A 20,730-nucleotide genomic window follows, 5' to 3' on the forward strand; every position below is an offset into this window, starting at 1 on the left:
AGCATATGTCAGACAGCGTAATCGCTGTCATACGTGCCCTGTTAGAGGCTGACCTCCACTGCTGAAACCATTACAGCTCCGACATTTCTCTGACAAAAGGTTAATTGGCTTCAAAATAAATGTATTGCCTAATGACTCCATTCTAATGCAGCTGCATTTCTCTCTAAAAGGCTTGGTGATGTTATTTGTAAAACTTGCCAATCTTCTAAGTAACTGCTGCAGAGTTTTAAATTTAATTTGAAAAATGAATGCTGATCCTTAACCTGCTCCTACTATTTAATTATTTTAGTTATCATGAATTACTTCATTGTTTTGTGTTATTTATTGGACTAGGATAAGATTTTGCTGGAAGCAGTGATAGTTACAGAAAATTAACATGATATGCATGAGCAAAATATATCAAATTTGTAAAATGTTTTAAACTGTTCATGTCACGAACATGATACCAATTTTAAATGTATAGTTAGATTAATTCAACTCAAAAAGTAGGGATTTTGCAATCTTGTAGTTCATTCTACTCCTAATGAAGCAAACAGCATTAGACCTAAGTAGTAAGTGGTACTATGTAATTTGTTAGCAACTAGAACTTTAAGATAGCTTTTTCGCTTATTGAAGTATAGAAGAAAGATTTGTGCTACTATTTTGCTGCCCATAGCAGTGTTGAATCAGCATGAGGGACAGTTAATAGTTCTTGCAGCAAAGAGAATCTCTATCCAACAAGACAGATCAGAATAAGATCAGAATAAGATTCTAGAACAACAAATATAGGTCTTTAGGCAACCCTGGAAATATCATTTCTGGACTAAAACTTACAGGCTTACAACATAGGTCTGCACACCAATCTTTCATCACCAGGTAAGACCCAAATATGATTTGCAAGCAACTGCAAAAATCTGCAGATTTTTTTTTATCTTGAGCCTAATAACTTCTAATTTCTCAAAATCAGACTGAGAGGTACAGACAATTTATCTCATTTTAATTGCTATTCATTGCATATGCCTTCATCATAAGGACCAGCATTCTACTAGATGATGATAATGACTGCTTAGTTGACTTAGGACACGTGGAGATGGAATGAAGTTCAAACTGGACATTAGGGAAAAGTTCTTCACCGAGAAGGTGGTCACTGACTGCAGCAGGCTCCCCAGGGAAGTAGTCACAGCATCAAGCCAGTCAAAATTCAGGGAGCATTGAGATGACACCCTTAATCATATATTTAGGTAGTCCAGTGAGGAGCAGGCAATTGGACTCCATGATCCTTATGGATCCCTTCCAACTTGAGATATTCTATGATTCTACAATTCTGTGACATCTTGCTAAGTTGCTATTTACAAGCCTTCCCAAAGATGAATGCCTACAGTAGGTGTTTGTAACTTGTATCCAACAGCTGAATGATTGAAAATATACTACCATAAGACAGTCATGATAGCTAAGTCTCTGGTCAAGGTCCAGCATGTATTTTTTCTTAGCACAATTTGCAGTCCTGTAGACCCAAAGTCTCCTGAGTGTCCACCTACAGCAGTGAAACACTGATATGTAGCTAATGCTATGTAGGACTGAGATGTAGTGCAACAGTGACTTTTGCTATTGATGTTAATCCTTCCTTTCAAAGAAAATTACCGCTACTTCAGCATGCGTGCAAGAAGGCAACATAATACTGACTATTCCGTTCTTATGTTAGCACATGCCAGGGTCCAACATTACTTCCCTTATTCCACACCACTTGATTTAGTCACGAATCAATCCAGAGTGAGTTCTGTGGCAGATATCCAAGAAAGCAATACTAAGGTAGTAGAATTACTTGAAGCTGTTGTTTAATTTGGCATGCAACCATCATTGATTATTGTGCATTTTAAGTAGATCAAGCAGGCAAATAGGAGTTTCCTAGTTCAAACTTTACATTGGATAGCTTCTAAAGTCTTAGAAGCTGCCCACTGATGCAAAAGGGTGAGAATGTCGTCCGTTATGAGCTAATATTTAAAGGTGCAGAAAAAGTAAGATCTGTATTTTTCACTTGTTTTAAAGGACAAGGCTTTTTTTGTTTTGTTTAGATGTAAAGTATATCATGGTTCATTTCACTCTTGTTAGTTTGTCTGCCAAGTGGTGCGTAACAGTAAATGCAGGGGGTTCTCAGAAAAATTTCTGAGATTTCTTCTGACAAAAGAAAATGCTACAAGATTTTGTTCTTTCCTGCAAAATTAACAGTTGGGTTTGGCTTATTCTTTGCCTGTTTGGGTTCACTATATTATAATTCTGTAGACAGGATACAGTCATTTTCAGCTAGAACAGAAGAATCTGAAGTGTTTTAATATCCATTAATTGTGTTAACATGTACCAAAAAAAATGCACAAATAACTCTTGATTTTGCAACAGTTCTGCGTATGCGTAATTTTAAGCTCATGATTAATTTCCTGTAAGGACTGGCTGCATTTTACTATGATTATAGACCTAGATAAGATATACATTTAAAGTTAAGGAACTATTCAGAACTATTTCTGAATAACTGCATGTGTTGAATCTTTAATACTGAAATAACAGTACTTCATTGTTGTTTAGCCTAATTAATTCCAAAATGCACTAAATTTAGAAAGAAGCATTCTTATTCCAAGTTAATCCTAAGCATAGACAAGATCAAGATTAAACTGTGCAGATAAACCATGCTGTTTACCTTCCTGCCTTTGCTTAAAAAAAGAGACTAAAGCAAATTAGATATCACTACAAGATCATTATAGCAAGAGGTGTCTTCTATGTGAATTCTCAGACTAAGTCTTTAAGTTCAGAAAGATGTCACTTTGAATACTCTTGTAACATTGGCATTCTAGTTGGTAAATTCTACTATTTTTGCACCCTGAAGTAAACCTGTTCTGATCTAATTGAAGAAAACGGATGAACAGATGAAAATAAGTTTATAACATATAAATAATTATATAGAAGAACGGGAAATTGAACCTAATTTTAAAGAATACCATCCAGATGGAAAAAAAAAAAAAGAATTTAAAAAGCTCTGATAATACCAAACTAAAATTACCTGGCGGTAGAAGCTGTAATCATGTTTATTTCTAAAGAAGAAGGAATGACTGTCTTGGTGTTCCTAATCTTTCTTTTCAAAACTGAAGAAAAGTTATCCTTTTGTCATTTTCAAAAGGTGAATATGGAGAATGCCTTGTTAATTATGTCTGTGAAAAGAAACTCACTGTCTTTGTACCTCACTACACAAATTTCTGGGGTTTATTGCAGTTAAAGTGAAAGACTCCACACAAAATTAATTCACGGCTTTTCATACCCGTTCAAGTGGTCTACTAACAGTCAGTGAATTCTTTGCTAAATGGCATATGCTCAATGTAACATTTTAGTATATAATTTAAATCCTTTGTTTTCTTGCTTCCTCAGCAGTCATTAAGTTGAACTAAGATGTACATATTGGTGCCTTAAAACTGCTGCAGATATGTAATACTCCTGTTTTTTATAAAGCAATAGCTTTTGAGACCTAGAAATAATCAAATTCTTTGATTGGATTATTCAACAAATGTTCAAGGGTCTTTCCAAATCTGTAGCATTTGTTTTGGTCCACTAGCAGACAATGAATAAAATTATATGGTTTTAAAATGTGTTTCTAATGTGTGCCGAACATAAAAGTTTGGAACATAAATTGTTAATTTAGATTTAGATAATACTAAAAAGGGATCTTTTTGGAAAAAAATTGTGTTAAAATATTTATAAGCCCTTTGACCACTTACGTGTGATCTTGCAGCTCTCCTTAAGCCTATGTATATCACAATTTTATTTTGAAATGTAGTAATATATTCTTTTGCACAGTCTAATACTGAGTTACAAATAACAAAAGGTCATAGTCCAGGTCTGAAAAGAACTTCCATTTTTACATATAAACCACTGAATTAAAAAAGGTCAGAATGCAATTAAGCCTTTTACTAAGAAAGTTGATAAAACCAATGAAGTATTTCTGAATTACTAGGAATGTGTTTGAAATGCAGCCTCTCTGTATCATATTGAAAGTCATCAGAATATTTGAAAATTTTGGGTTTTAGGGAGTAGAGTTAATTATGAAAGTCATTATGCATGGGGAAAAGCGCTTCTATTCTTCAAAAGAATGTTAGCTAATTCAGGGAAATGAAAACCTAATTCAAAAACTGAACTTCTCAAACAAAATGTCAAAAGGAACATGATTTCCATCTTTTGGAGTCTGTAGTTTTTTCCAGAATAGCTATGTTCACTGAGGGTGTGACCATATTAATTTCTCTTCATCCTCTTTTTCCTACATAGTTTCTTTTTTCAGGGGCCAGTATAAGCTATGGCAGCAAAATTGCTTCTTGGTGATAGAAACGGCATGCAGAGGTAAAACCGTGTTCTGCCCTTAAGATCATGAATTTGAATTGTGCATACACTTTTTCCTTGTGCAGACTATTGAAAGTTGCTTTGGTAATGGGGACTACAAATAATTTGAACAAACCACAGAACCACAATTTTTATCAGAATCTTTCATTTTCATTTGCTTGTGTATTGCTTTATATAAAGTTTTGGGCTGCTATCACTAAGCTAGTATCTATACCCAGCACCAAGAAAAATATTTTTTGGTTTTCTTTTCTTTTGGTTTTTTTTTTTTGTTTTGATGTTGAAGTCTCTTATGGGGTCTTTTCCATAAAATACCTGGGCTTTAAATTTTGTTTTGTTTTGATTTCCTGGAAGTGCAACATTTTTTGCTTGTTTGAAGTCTAAGTTTAAAGTAAGAAATACATTTTTTTATATCAAGCAATACGGTTGAGAGACAAATTTTCAGTTGCAGTTCAGTTTTTTTGTGGCATTATTTTGCCATTAAACCACATGAATAAACAGTGTGTTATTCCCTATTTAGTATTAAGTACACTTAGGTAACACTTCCCAAAGTTCAAATCCCAAACCAAATATTGGGAGGGAGCTCATTTACTCGCCAGAATGATCCCATTTTTATACTAAAGTCTGATACAGAAGTGAGATGTAATTCTAGAAGTTGAGGAGGTTCAATAGCTCCTAGCCATCAGAAGGGAAGGTCTAACTTTCCTTCACCTCTTCTGCTCTCTCTTTCTAAGGCATACTTACATTTTGATAACAGGAGACTTAAATCTCTCTTAAGTCTATGAAGTATTAGTTTGTTTCTCATTATATTTATATTTAATAATATGTCAATTTTATGTTTATATTCAATAGATATGTGGGGTTCTTTTCTTCAAAAGTTACAATTTGTATCGACTTTAGCATGTTAGCCGCAATCAACCATCTTTCATTTACAGACTGAAAAGGTACCAAGCTGGTGTTCTTCAATTAAACCAATATTTTCAAAGCTGCTGAGTAACTGTGGGTACTTTCGTTTTCTATTCCCTGATAGACATAGTCACATTATGTGTTGGAACAATAGGTTTACAAAGTTTGAAATTTCTGTATTGATTTGATGCCACCACTAAGTAAAATTAATTCAAAATAAAGTTAGTCTGTTCAAATTTTGCTTTCTAAAAGCACTATGCTAGAAATAAATTTCAATTGAAAAACATTTCTTAATAATAATGCATCAATTAACTACATGCTTAAAACATGCATAAAAAATTTAGGTAGCCAATGGCTCTCTAATATGCAATTTTCTGTTAGCTCACTGCTTCTTAATACTAATCTACAAATCATTCAGGACTTCACTCTTTTCTGTTAAGTCCTTTTTCATTTCTGAAAAGATGTCTTTTCAAGTCTTAGAAGAAATTGGAGATATTAGAGATTGAAAAAGAATCTTACCAAAATGCTATTTTACAACACTGTAGCAAAAACACTTTTTATGAACTCTCATAAAATTCAAAGTAACTATTTCAATACTTAACATTTTCATTGGTTGTTTATAGTCTGTACATTTACACTAATATTTCTGGTGAAGCACTGAACAATGCCACATTATGTGTTAGAGATTACTGAAACCTTTCTCTTCTTTCTTACCACTCATGGCTCACAAAAGTGTAATTCTTTCTAGAATTTTTTTTACAGTCCTCTGTTCTTTTCCATTTCATTCATATTCATAATTTAAGAATCTAATGAAATGTATCTTTTCTTCATGCTCAAATAAAGTACCATATTTATTAAGAATGTGACACATAAGTTTGCTTAACAGCTGAATAACATATTTCCCCTAAAAAGAATATTTTCCTGGAAATGTTTCCCTGGAGGTGCTCAAGGCCAGATTGGATGGTGCCTTGGGCAGCCTGATCTAGTGGGACATGTCCCTGTCTGTGGCAGTGGTTGTTGGAACTAGATGATCTTTAAGGTCCCTTCCAACCCAAACTATTCTATGATTCTATAGTCTTAAATCTCCTTTCTTTTAACAGCATCAATGCTGAATCTGGGGACTAATGTTCAGATGGAGACTAAAACAGTTCTTGCAAAGAGCAGTGACAATTTACCTGATTCCTATAGTACAGAGCTGCCATATTTCAATTATTAGTTCCTCTGTGGCTAATTAATAGTTGCAATTTATCCCAGGATTCTAGAAAACAGTTGTATTGTGGCAGTTAATTCACTGTTCCTTTTCCCTGCATACACAATTAAAACCATTGCTTTATTTGATGTAAATTGCCATCTCTTGAAAGCGTATGGAATGAAAACCCAGCCATGTAACAGAAATAACTTTAATTTAAATTTGCTAAATGACCTCTGAAGGCTAGATGAAAGATTTTCTGCTGAATGGGCTGGTGCTCCCTGCCTGTATAATTTATGTGAGAAATTAGTGCGAATGGTTCACTTTTATGGAGCAGTGCTGCTTGTAGCAAGCCTGCAGAAACAATTTTCCCCCAAGCCTCCATCTGTTCTTCAAACCAGGGCATATGCCATCTCATTGAGCCTGAAAGTCAACTGATTTATAACTCCTGAAAAGTGCAAAGATTGAAAAGAAAGGTCGACTGCTGCTATGTGACAAAGATTTGCTAGGCACTTGGATAAAGACAATTCACATTATTATGGACCCTAGAGGACACAAGTGATGTTGTAAGCTTCAGAAGTTGGTAGATTGATATATAGGACAAAACCAAATTGCTCCTCCTCTGGTTAAACAGCTACCTCTCTTCTTAGAGATGGAAACTTTTTAGAAAGGCAAGTAGGTAATATGGCCAAGACATCTTGTTATACTCTGTTTCAGGCAGAATAAGCTTGTCCTAGCTACAACGGTGGCCATCTAGAAGTGCCAGGGCTTGTTCCACTTTAATCTTTAGTCTGCAAGCAGAAACATCTGTCTTTAAAAGTGCTTCTTGTTGTTTGTCAGAAAGTTTTGTTCAGTGCCACAAACACAGCATTGATGAATTTTCTGTATCTACTCTGATTTCTGAGCCGTATCCCAGTAAATGGATGGCTTGTTCTCTGTCCATTAGTTGTCACACTTCCTCCTTTTACCCAAATATTGCAGAGTTTTCTGGCAAGTGACAAATCAAATAGAATTGACAACATAAAAATCAATGACTGTTTGATGTTTTCATTTCTGGTAGTCAGATACTGTGACCATTCTACTCTGAGGCTTTGAGACTGAATAATATCTTCAGCTACTTTGCTTTATCAAGTCTGGGATTTTTTATATGATTTCAGGTAAAAGAGGCGTATAATGAAGTGCATTTTTAGATTAAGAAAAGTAAGGTAGAAATGATGCAAATAGTCTTTTAATGTGAAAACTGGGGAGCAGATTTTGCCTTGAAGAACACAGAGATGTGCCTTGAAAAACACAGAGCTGTAGTATAAATATTGCATATAAATAGCAGGAAGAATCAAGAATCACCTTCTACAAGCATAAGCATATCGTGGAAGTATCCATAGCATATGTTAGAAAAAAAATGGCTTTGTGGCTTTCCACAGCCACATGATGGTAGCCATGGATATCCTGGCCTAGCTCACATGGACAAGTATACTTTCTGAACATCGTATAGCACAATAAAGAAAAGCACAGCAATACACATTAATTAGATCACTATTATGAATTATTTCTCTTTTGTGAATGGAATCTCAAACACATAAGAAGTACCCAACATACATAATGGGTATTCGTATGCTATTAACTGACTAAAGATGATGAAAATATAGAGATAATAAATGCTGATAATTAAATACAAGTTGCAAACATCTTAGTTTACTGTGCTGAAGATGTGCTAAACAGTTATAATACAGCTTTATAAAAGCGTAAATTGTGTAAAGGAGAATGAATTATTTTTAAGAAACTTCACACTATATGGCTCTTATAAAAATTGATAGAGAAAAATTCACTATCACTGAAAACATATACTAAAAACATATTCAGCAAATGTCTCTGCTTTAGAAATGTATTGTAGTGGTGTCTGTTCTCATCGAGTTTGTGAAAACACTATGTATTTTTTTACCCTTTCATTAGTTCAGTTTTTTTGGTCACTATATGTTAGGCAAGTGCATAGGGCAAATTTGTCTCCTTCAGTTCCATTTCATTTCCTATACTGTTTCCAAAGCATAAATTAGTTCATCATCATTTCAGTGTCATTTTCTCATCTCTAGCCTCTATCTATGAACTTTTCACACCAAATTCATGTTCACATCTACGGTGCTGCAGAATTCTGATCTGGGCTCAGCACTGATCTCATTCCTCACATTGAATTCTTCTAATCAATAATACCTGTTTGCTTCATACCTATTATTATTGGTTGCTTCTTTCATTTGTATTTCGTCTTGCTTGTCTGTGAACAGTTTGCCTTCATATGAAGTTATTCACTAGGACAGCTCAGCAGGAACTAGTTTAAGCTTTTTACTCAAATAAGAAATGCTTTCTACATGTTTTATTATGTGTAAAGGTGTCCTTGAATAGAAATTATTCAGACTAAATTTTATGAACATTTCCTAAAGCAGCAAAAGGTAAATTTTAAACTTTCCTTTTTTTTTCTTGTTAAATATCCTCTTCCTTTGAAACTTGTTGACAACTTGATTCAATATAATAGCTATCAATGTGGTGTGAAAGAGCTCTGTTCGTGCAGATTTAAGCATGTACTTAAGGTCTTGTGGTCAAATCCACTGAAGCGATACTTTCTCTTATACTATGTAGCAGTGGTGTAGTGAGATAGTGTACCTACTTCTAAAATAAGAAAAAGGTATTTACATTTGTTTGGTTTCAGTCATAATCATGTAAATTTCTTAATAAGTGCTAGTTTCAGATGAATGTTATTGTATCTTTAAAACATTAATTGCCAAGACCTTTAAAAATGAAACTAATTTAAATGTGTCTCATAAAAACTATTGAAGTGGTTGAATTGTGCTTTTTTTTAAATGAAAACTTTGAAAACTGTGTCTATATTTGAATTTCAAATAGCAGTGTTGATATTTGACAGTAGTTGTAGCATGTGGTAGGTTATCAGGACTAAAATAAATTATCTTAAATATTTAAATGAGATACTTTCCCTTGGCTCTCAGCTTTTGTACATTAATGCTTGAAAACAGGCATTTGTAGGGAATTATTAAATACCGCAGATTTTTCACCAAGTGACAAGGTCTCTGGGTTGATAGTTTTCTCTCCTGTGACTTCCTTCAATATCACATGAAGAAATGTATCTTAGTTTGGTTTTAAAGGAATAGCAGCTAAACAATCTCTGTGTAATGAAACAATCTAAGTGCTGTAGGACCTAGTGGAAGTCTATTTTTAATATTAGAGTTAACACCCAAAACCCCTAACTGGCACATTATACTTAATGATTTCAACCTTATACACTGGAACTGATTTTCTGTGTTTTAATATTATGTTCATATGTGCAGGTAAATCCATACCTTATTTAAATAATTATTACATAAAAGTAGACAAATAATACCTGAGAATATCACAAATAATGATTTTTAAAGCGATATGAATACTCAGATGAAAATGTCCTCAGGCTAGAATGAGGCTAAAAAATGATGTTTCTTCCAGTGTAGTATACACTTCAGTTTAGATGCATATCTTTAAGAACATGAGTTGTATTGAAATGTAGTGCATCTCATCTTGTAAGTCTAGTTCTGCTCTGAAAAAGTAAAACAATTAATGTTGGTGTGTTCTGTTCGTATTCAAAGAAATTCTACTGGGATCAGAATCCAGTGTCTGTACATTTAAGAAATCATAAACACGTATATGAATATGTACAGCAGGTTATGTTCCCAGTCTATGTTTCTTATCTTGTCCTTTCAGACTCTTAAAAAGGCCAGTTCAGTTGGGAAACCCCTGCTTTGTCTTGCCTGTAAAAATGGCACTGGAACCTTGCTGCTCTTATTATTCATGGGTTGGTAAACTGTGTCCCTGGATAAAGACCCTGACTGAGATAGAAACCTTCCTTTTAACAAAGCCCAAGTTAGCCTCAGTTTTACACTTGAACTCAGGTGAATTTCAGTTTCTTTTCAGTTGTTGCTTCTCCTGTGCTTCCACAATGTGAAAGATTATGCATTATTAGCTGATTTTAACGTGAATTTTTTGCTTAATATATTCACCATATGCTTCCTGAAAAAAAAGCCTCCCATGTATTGACTAGGAGAAAACAGTGAATGCTGTGGTCCTTTATGTGTCTGTGGCAAAGTCCAACCTTTTGTTTTTGTGCAGCAGTTTGGGTGGAAACACGAATAGCTATAAGTTACTACAAAATGGCATAGTATACATAATTTTGAGAATTCGATCATCACATATATCAAGACTACTTTGGTTCTTCAGAGTTAAAGTAAATTTGCCTGTTTAAAATTCTCACCATCATACATTCAGTCTGAGTTCAAATAACAGCAATTTTGTGATTTAGCTGGAAATTTCTAGTCTAAGTTAAAGATGAGAAAAGCTACATTTCCTTTTTTTTCCTTGTACAATTAAACCTGTACGTTATTTCTTGTTTCTGATATACCATTTTTCATTCCTTTTATGTTTTGATGCTTTTCCGAAGAGGTAGGAGAAATAGCTGTCTAAAACTCTTCAGTAACATACTGAATTTGCCCTGTTCTTTTTTTGCCACAGTCATGATATTAAAACCCTTCCCATAATAAGAAAATAATTTATTTTTTTTAGAGAAATGTTATCTGATAAGGAAAAACCTTGTTGTTTATTGAATTTATGCATATATTTGTATTTATTTTTAAACCTGAACTTATTAAGATCATTCATTCACAAATTAAATCAGAAATACATAGTAAAATATTTCCAATATGTTTATCATCGGCTGTGATAAATTTGATATATGAGTTCTGTGAGATAATAAAAGGCCGTAAAATTCCGTCCAGCTACAACAGAAGTCCTTATGCTATGTATAAGGATGAAAAGATGAAGTGAATCCAACTTCCTGTTCACATAGCTCTTGCCATCAGTCTGTCAGAGATCTCTTGTCACCAGACAACAAGGAGTAATATTTATGAGTTCTTGTGTATAGAGTTGTAGATAATTAGGACAATAAATCTGTTTCCTCTCCAAAGCATGGAAAGACTAACTTTTATAGATTTACTGCTTCAGAAGGTGATTTAATCTAACTGACTTTGCATTAAGTTGATTTGGAATGCTCACATGATAGCATACCATAGCACTGAATAGTTTAGTTAAGTTGGAAGGGACTTACAATGATCATCTATTCCATCTGCTTGGACATTTCCTGATGCATTAATTAGACCCCACTGGTAATCACCAGTGCTAGCAATAACAGAGAGCAAGAATTTCAGCCCCATACCTTTTCCCTGGGTAATTGTTATTTATGCATTTGGGATCCTAGATCATTGATCTAGTTTTTTTAAATGTTACAATCTACTGTAATATCATCGCCTAAATGACATTAGAATAAGCCTAAAAAAGCAGGTTCAGTTTTAGATATGTACCAGTTATGGTCCAGAATTCCAGTTACTGGTTAGCACTGGATTATTTGAGCAAAATTCAAAGGCAGCAAATGCATGTTGGGACTACTAGAATTGTGCTATTTCTCTTAACTTTTTATTTTATCAAAGAGGTTTGGAGATAAACCTTAGATTGTAAAAGTGAATTCTCTCTAAGAATGAAGTATGTTTTCTCTCCTTTAATAATTGATTTTGTATCCATGTATATTTCATTATAAAGTGGCAGCCTTTTACACTGCTGTTACTTCTGTAAGGAAGTCAAAGCTACTCCCCAGTCCTTATGCACTATAGTGGGTAATGTACACAAGCATATTGGAATGCTTTTTCTAAGTTTTTACTTTTAAAACATTAATATTTTCATATCAGCTAAGGAATGTCTTCATTTATATGCACATTCTCACTTGCAGATAATGAAAATGGTGGCATAAATGGTGGCTTTCAAAATATTGTCTAGATAAAGCCTTCTGCCTTTTATTTCCCAAGGGATTTTAAAAAGTAATTATGTCTGATCTGATATGACCTTACATGAAATAGATTTGATTGAGGTCTTCCATGTCCTACTATATATATCAAATTTCACTAAATCAGTAGAAGTTACCATAACCTTCCAAGAACAGGTCTAGAACAACTCTCTATGGCCAGCTGTCTGCAGGACAGTTCTCTGCAGGGAAAACTTTCTGTCGGGACAACTCTACACAGAGACACTCCTAACCCAAAGCTTGATCCTAAGACTAACCGTAAGCCTCATGATCTAGTTTAGTTTGTTAATTTATTACAGAATCTTCTCTCTTTTTTTTTTTTTTCCTACATCATTCATCATTTCCTGTTAGCTGTTGGCACTTAATTTTATTGCTATGAAACAGAAAGTGTTAGGGTTTGTGTCTTGCTTTTATATTACATTTTCAAAAATAGAACAAATATGATGTTTACTTTCTCATCAAAGTCCTTAGCTTTCTGTATGACAATCTGAGATTGCAGATGATTTTGAGTTTCCACAAATATTTTGTCCTCACATTTTATCATATTTGTCACTGTTTGCCTTTGTATATTTATGTAGTAATTCTTAGTTTGGTTTTAGGGCATTTTGGTGTGTTTTTTTTTTTTTCCCATGTTTCTTACTGTAGTTTATTTTATTGACTCCAAGAGCCTTTGATTTTTGAAGTCCAAAATTTGACAGATTTCTTTTTGGTTAACTTAAATGCAATAAGACGTTGAAGAATGACTGGTTGGCCAGTAGCATTTACGCAGAAAAGCACCTATGAGTCTTGGTGGACAGCAAGGTCACCACGACTCAGCTGTGTGCCCTTGCAGCAACGAAGACTAACTGCATGTTAGATGACATTAGGAATATAAAGTCAGGAGACTGAGAGAAAGGATTATTGCCTTTTACTTAGTAGTCACAATCCTGCATCTAAAATTCTTTGTCTGATTTTGAGCCCACAGAAATAGAAAACAGGTATCAACATACTCCAGCAGTGAGGCCACCAAGATTGTTGCGGCACATGACAAGTGAAGTGACATTGAAGGAGCCAGGTTGGGTTAGCATGGGCAACAGAAGCTAAGGGAGATCAAATTGCAGTCTTCTGATGCTCAGATGGATGAGAGGAGACAGACTGTAAAGGGGCAGAGGAAACTGAGCTAGACAGGTTTCAGTAGCACACAACTGGACAAGAGGCATCAGTCACAATTTGCAATAAGAGAAATTCCAGTTGGATAGCTGAAAAATAGTTACCCATGTTCTGGACAGTTGGAGTTGAGTGAGATGATCTCCAGAATTCTCTTTCAAAGAAAATTATTCTGTGATCCTGTGAAATTAGGAGGATGAGCCTATTATTTTTTCATTCTGCCTTACCTTTCTTTTGAAAATGTCAAAACATACTACTGCTTAATGAGTAAGATTTCCTGGTGCTTCTGAAATACAGATATTTTGCAAGTAAAGAAAGTGAGGCACAGAAGTAATGGTACAACTGTCAATGCTGTTAATGGACTTAATGAATTCCATTGTATTCTAACATTCCTTTAAAAATAAAAACATATTTCTTCCATGTGCAGTATTTATATATACATATATATTTTTTCAGTGTATGATTGTTATCACTTTCTCGCCTTATCAGGTAAATTTACAACTGCATTTATAAGATATCAGAGACTTGTATTCACATTAATTTTACCATAACGAAATGCTAAATGCAAAAAGTACCTCCAGATTTAGATCCTGCAGGCAACATACTGTAGCAGCTTTCAAAACTTGTGTTAGTCTCATTCTTCTTGAAGACTCTGAAATTGATGTGGCTTACTGAGGAAAATCCCTTCTTGACGCAGGAAAGGCAGAAATGTTGAAAATAACTATGATTACTCTATCGACATTGTACAAAGTGCTTTGGGCCTCTAGATTTCATGTGATTTAAATGAAAATAGAAGAATTTTAACAGTACCTGTCATGTAGTATTAGGTTCTAGAAGTGACTCAGATAGAGAAGCTGATTTGTTTTCTTTTAAAGTCTAAAAACATGAGGAAAAAAAATATATAAAACACCTCTGGAATACCAGACCTATGGAATACCAGAACCTAAAGGCTATATATGAAATAATAATTAATTTGTCTAGTAACCATCAACTCAATCATCTCTACAGTTCCTCTACATCTTTACCAAGGTGTGGCAAGGAAACAGAACATAGTACTCCTACATACAGCCTCACCATTGCCTGTTATAGGAGGATATTAACTTTTTTGTACCTGCTGGCCACATTCTTTTCAATGCAGTCCGAGATGTGACTTGCTTTCTTTGTGACAGGAACAATACTGGCTGTTATTCAACAAGGCAGTCACCACAGTATTCAAGGGAGCATGACTGCTACTCTGCCAATCAGTTCCCAAACTGTACCAGTGTTGGGGTTTGCTCTGTCCCAGATGCAGGGCTTTGAACTTCTCCTTGTTGAGTACCTGTTTGCCTAGTCTTCAAGTTTCTAAAGGTCCTTCCCAACTTAAGCTTTGTTTTATAGTTGCTCATCATTCTTTATATCAGGCTTTCCTTTAATATTTTGGGGGGACGTAAAATGAAACTATAAAATCCCTCTATTATAGGAAAGTCAATATTCATTTTAGGTGTTGCTATGAAAAGTGTGTGTATATATCTCTGTGTGTGTATATCTATGTGTATATATACACCATGTGCATTCACAACTAAACTATACATCCTGGAATTGTTTGATGCTATTGCAGTAATAAGGACTCAATACTGCATTTTAAAAACTTTCTTGGACAGCAGGCATCAGAAGGCCAGAGATGTGAAATATCCTTCTGTAGTGGGAGTTCCCTCATAATAAAGAAAAAACAGAAGAGAATATTCCAAGCAAGGACATAAACTAGTGAGGTAGGCTCGGAAAATATCTCTAATAAATGAAAAGAACTTGAGACAGACAGAAAGAAGCTGTTTTTTTTAATAAATTTGAATATAGAAAACTGAAATTCCAGAATTCTACCACCATTTAACTTGCTGTCTTTACAAAAAGTGTGGGAAATTGAAGGCTGGCTAACCTGGGATATGCTCCAGAGAAGTCTTGTATACATAGATAATTTTGCTTATATTAAGATTCAAATAATATCAGAGAGGCAATATTACATTTTGTAGTTAAAAAGAAAAAGTTTGATTCTGTAAATCTCCCATTTCTCCATTTGTTTATCTTTATTAGATATTCTGAAATATCTCTATGTTATTTCCTCCTACTAACATTTGGTTCATTTTGTATTTTAGAATGATCTATGTAAAGATGAGTTTTCAAGCATAAACTGTAGAAGCTACACAACTATAGGAATATCTGAAAAACCCTCAAAGATTTGTTGTTGGACAAGCAGACAGTATCTAAAGATCCAAAAATTCTCCCAGGCTCTTGGATCTGTCAACACTCTTGGCTGCAGTTTGTTCCTTTACTAAGCCTTGACCAAAGGAAACACTATAAATCCAACTGCCCTTTATAAGTGATATGTGGATGTAGTTATCCAGACCCCTTTTACTTGCCTGTAGTGTGAATTGCAAGAATAACTTTTGCTTTTAAAAACAGACTTCTTCAAATGGAGGTGCTGGGCTAGAAAAATTAGCAGAAATTTATGGTAGTGTTCAGTATTTTTGAGTCTGTGTTCTAATGATGATACTCGGTTTCTGGGAATTTTTTTTTGTTCATATACTGTTCTGTCCTTCCATACCCAATGATGACGACTAACAACATATCCTCTTTAATGTGGAAATGATAACAGTTTTGGATCACATGTTCTGTCCTGGCTGATAAATGTTCTTTGTGTTGGTACGATGCCACGTAAATCTTCTTTAATTTTCATTTGCTTATTTAACAAACTAGGAAACTCCATACCTCACAATCAACAAAAACTATATTTTCATTTATTATTATGTTCTTTAACTATGAAATTGTGTATTTTTCCCTTAGGTACCCACTTCATCTAATACGCAGGATGGATAGTTCACTTGAGATAGAGCTACACGAATACTTGCTATTACATCAGAACCAGATTAAAAAGTTCCATGTTTGTTCATGTCCTGTGCCACAGTTCAAAGTTCCCTCAGTTGCACTTATGTTTCATTCTATTAATCAGATCACTAAGATGGCAGATCTTAAAAAAGTAAGAAAAAAATGTTTGTGGTGGGGTTTTTTTTGTTTTGTTTTGATTTTTTTTCTCTTTGTTTTGTTTTTAGTCCTGTCATTACAATAAACTAAGTGCAACCATACAGACATTTACACTGACACAACTGAAATGAGTGTAACCCATGGCAGTAAAGTAGGAAGACATAGCAGAGGGAAGGATGCAGGGAAGACATCTTAAATCCATTCTACACATGGATAAAATTTTTAAACATAAAATATCAAACCAGTGGTCCCTAGGAACATTGCATGAAGAATATGTTGTTATATATCTTCTTAATCCGTGCTTTTTTTTTTTTTTTATTGCTCTCAGTGTAATATCAGATTGCCTCATAGATATTCATCAATTTATTTTACACAGCTTATGCTATTAAACTTGTCTTGAAGGTAAACAGAAAGGTCACAGAGGGAGACTTTATATTAAATTTCTAACTCTAACCTAACCTTGACAATTATTTTAACAATTTAGTGATTACTTAGAAGTTGATAATTTTATTCTAAGACCTGTCAGTTCATATTACTTAATTTTATTTATTTTGTATGTTCAAAATGCAGCTCCTGCTGACTTATGCAGTTTATATGAAGGCTTTAACTAACAGACTTTAGAAACAATTCTTCACATTTTTAAATTAAATGTTTTTAAATTGCTTGGAATTAAGGTTTACTATTCCAACAAAATTAAACATATGTACTTTCCAGGCAGACCTGTAACAATATTTCCTTTTAGGACCAGACCAAGACAAATCCTTTTTATTTTTCTATTTGTCACTTCTGCGAGTCAGTGCCAGGATCCTTCTTGAGTATATATAAATCAATCCTGTTGAGGGGAAGAAGGCTGATTCTGTAGTTAAAAACTTTATGACATTATTGTAAAAAACAAATATCACATTTAAGACTGGGCAGCAAATACAACAATTACTTTTCCTAAGATTATAGTGCTTAATGGTGCAATTTCAGAACTACCCTGTATTTTTTTTACTACTGTTTTACTTTGTCTACCTATTCTACCTGTATTTATCCTGTCTCTGTCCTAAAAACAAACACATATTTTTCCATCGTATACTATGCAGTTTAGACACATACTGAAAGTATACTAGAATGAAGTTTTAAATCAGTTTCTATTTGTAATGCCATGTTTTAGCTATTTGAAACCTAATGTTAGCATGCTGCATTTACTAGATATATTTTGAAGAAAAGGAAAGAATATTTCTGTTTATATGAATACAGGGCTATCTATTTAAGATAAAAATAACTCTATTCCTCATACATAAGAATAAACTCAAACCCGCCAAATTTAATGTTTTCATCTCTCTATTTAAAGACTAGTTGATATATCTTAAACTTTTTTTTGTAGAGCTATGAAACCTCATGCATCAGTATGTATTGAAGAAAATACCTTTCATTAAGCAGCTTCTGATAGTTTGAAGCCTAAGATCTAATCTTACTCCCATGATATCAGTAGGAATGTTTTTGGTTTCTTTTAGCAGAATTGAGAACTAATAAATTTATTTACAAAGTGTTTTTTCTCTAGGGATTACTGAAAACATCAATCAAATATGGAAGATGATGTACAGAAATCTAAACTAAATAGTAAAGAGTGACATAAATCTAATTGAACTGAGAAGAATCTTTTTCACTTATTTCCTTTATCAAAACTTACTGAAGGGGCATGGTGTAGAAACTCTTCTTTCCTTCAACTGACCCACAAAACTGAACCCAAAGAAAGTAGCAACGCTTCTCTGAATAGCCTGTCTCTATTGCTAAATGTTTTTAAATGTTTTGCATATAAAGGTAAGAGGATTATTCAACGTGATTATTTACTGAAGGGCAGCAGGGGATCTTGCAAACTTGTTAGGTTTGTAGTGATGACTTCAGAATACAAATAACCTTATAGAGTGTTTTCAGCAACAGGCAATGTAACAAGATGTACCCAAAGGGATGAAACAGGACAGCAACTGCAACAGCAACAGCTACTGTCACAAAATCTTTGAATTTGTCCTATTTACTTCCATGATTTCTGCTTATTCTAAGGTAATGGAGAAAGCTGAGGGGAACATAAACCTCTATGTTACTAGGTGCCTTTGTGTGGCAGCTTGCTGAACATTGTTACTTAAAAAGTATTTGCTATTCTAATTAAAACGGTAATGTTTTATTTCAGCATTCGGGAAAGATTCTTCAGCATGGACTGTAAGGTTTGACAGGGAAATGGTTGCTATGGAACTATTTTCTGAGCCTGTATGGCAAAGCAACATGTAGCAGGATGTAATTTGCATCTCTGCCATGCTGTAATTTCTTCATGATCATCTGACCATAGATTTCACCAGAAAGCATAGCTTAGTACAGAGAGTAATTGTTTCCTTAGAAGTAGTACAGGTGTCAACCCTCCCATCCTTACATTTAGTTAGATTTCTAAAAGTAGTGAAGATCAATTTTCAAGATTACTTAATATGCAATCTAGTAGATATCACATTTATAAATGAAATATAAAAATGAAATAAATCTTCAACTTTCTATTCTTTTCATTGATGTTAGACTTGTTTTTAGGAGAGGAAAAAAGGTTGTTATGTTAATTACAACTGTTAACAGTTGCTGATTCAAGTGGGAAAGGGACCTTCCATTTGTGCTATACAGGTAGAAACCTGTACATAAAAGAATCTTTTCTATCTTTATCTTCCATTAAAATGAAGTTTAATAGCGTGAATTTAGTTTCATGCTCATTTGAAATGACTTTCTACTTAAATTTTTCTTTAATCTATAGTCTATTAATTTAAGCAAAATAATTTATTCATAGTCAAATAAAATATTTCTGTGAATATTGCATGGCAACTTGATTAGTGATTCTTTATATTTGACATTCAATGTGCCTCTGAGATGACTTCTTACCGAAATATCGCTAAACATGTTAGAACTACAGCATTGTACCAGAGCTGCGGTCATCAAAACTTCATGTTTTCCCACCTAGTTCTCTGCTTTGGCAGAGAATAAAATTGGCTGTCATCCGGTGCCTCTTTGCAAGGCTGTTTCCCATAGGAACTTTTGACTGGAGAGGAAAAGGAGCAGCCATTCCATCACCATTAGGTGGCTCACTGTGAATGCGTTTGTGGTGGAAGGAGCTTGCCACCCCTCCTCCACCTCGCCTGGCTCTCCGCCTCTGGGGCTGTGTCTGCTGCGATGAGGTCTTTTGCAATGTGTGAGTCATTTACAGGAATGAGGAGGAAAAAAAAAGGGGCCTGTCTTTGCGTTCCAGAATAGCCGAGACCTGGGTCTTGCTCCGAGGAAAGTGGTCCCAAACTGCAGTGTAAGAGGAGGTCTCTTTGCCCCGCGTTACTGCCTGCCCCTTTGTTCCTCTGTCCTTGGCAGAGGCTGAAAGAGCCGGGCCTGTAATACTCGGGCCCTGCTGTGCCACTTAAAGAAATAATAAGCCATTGTCTTCATTAAGCAAGCCTTGTTTTAGCAAACAGAATTCAGATACTAAAAAGAGAACACTTTTGGGGGGGGGGGGGGGGGGGAGAATTAGAGACAGGGATGCTTTACAAAATTCCCTAGAGAAACTGCTTTGTTTCCGCTATTTTATTGCTAGTTACTGAGAAGATTCATATTCAAATAGGTTGGGGTTGTGAATCGGTCGTTTGCACATTCTCATGCACCCAGGAAGGCTATGATTATGGCTAATTACAATGACGAATGAAATCCTAACAAGAGTGCTCAATCAGATTGCTGTTCATGCATGAAGCAACTTAGACTAACCAATGGAGGTGTGATTTTGGTAATTACAAACAATGGGGCTAAGTTGAAAAAAAGCTTAGTAAATCTGCTCGAGACAAAATAAGGTCTAATTAATCACTTTAGGTTCTGAATTCTCCAGATGATCTGCATTGCACTGTTCTCCTTAGCATTCTTTTAATAGACTTAGTCTAAGGAGTAAAAATGCTTCCTTTTTGCTCATACTTTCACTGGATAAAATGCAACTGTTTCAAAATATTCTGACTTTCCCTTTGTGACAATCGTGTTGCAACCTGCTTTTCAGGCGAGTAGATGGAATGTCAGAAAAATAAATACACTGCCTTGCTAGCAGTGTCATTATCTACATTGAGAAAAACAATGACACTTCTTTAAGTTATCATAATATTATTAACCTCATTCCGAAACCTTATTTTATCGAAGGAAATGGGAATTTTGACATCGCCTCCAAAGACTGCAGATTTTAAATCTAGGCAGTTGTACTCAG

General features: G+C 34.4%; 1 protein-coding gene across 3 annotated transcripts in view; it reads left to right on the forward strand.

Annotated features, from left to right (window-relative positions):
• Positions 1 to 20,730, forward strand: part of PACRG (parkin coregulated) — a 232,281-nt gene that overhangs the window by 48,539 nt on the left and 163,012 nt on the right. The gene's annotated exons all lie outside the window — the stretch shown is intronic.

The sequence above is a fragment of the Cuculus canorus genome, chromosome 3 (genome assembly GCF_017976375.1).
Source record: "Cuculus canorus isolate bCucCan1 chromosome 3, bCucCan1.pri, whole genome shotgun sequence".
In the NCBI taxonomy this organism is placed as follows: Eukaryota; Metazoa; Chordata; class Aves; order Cuculiformes; family Cuculidae; genus Cuculus; species Cuculus canorus.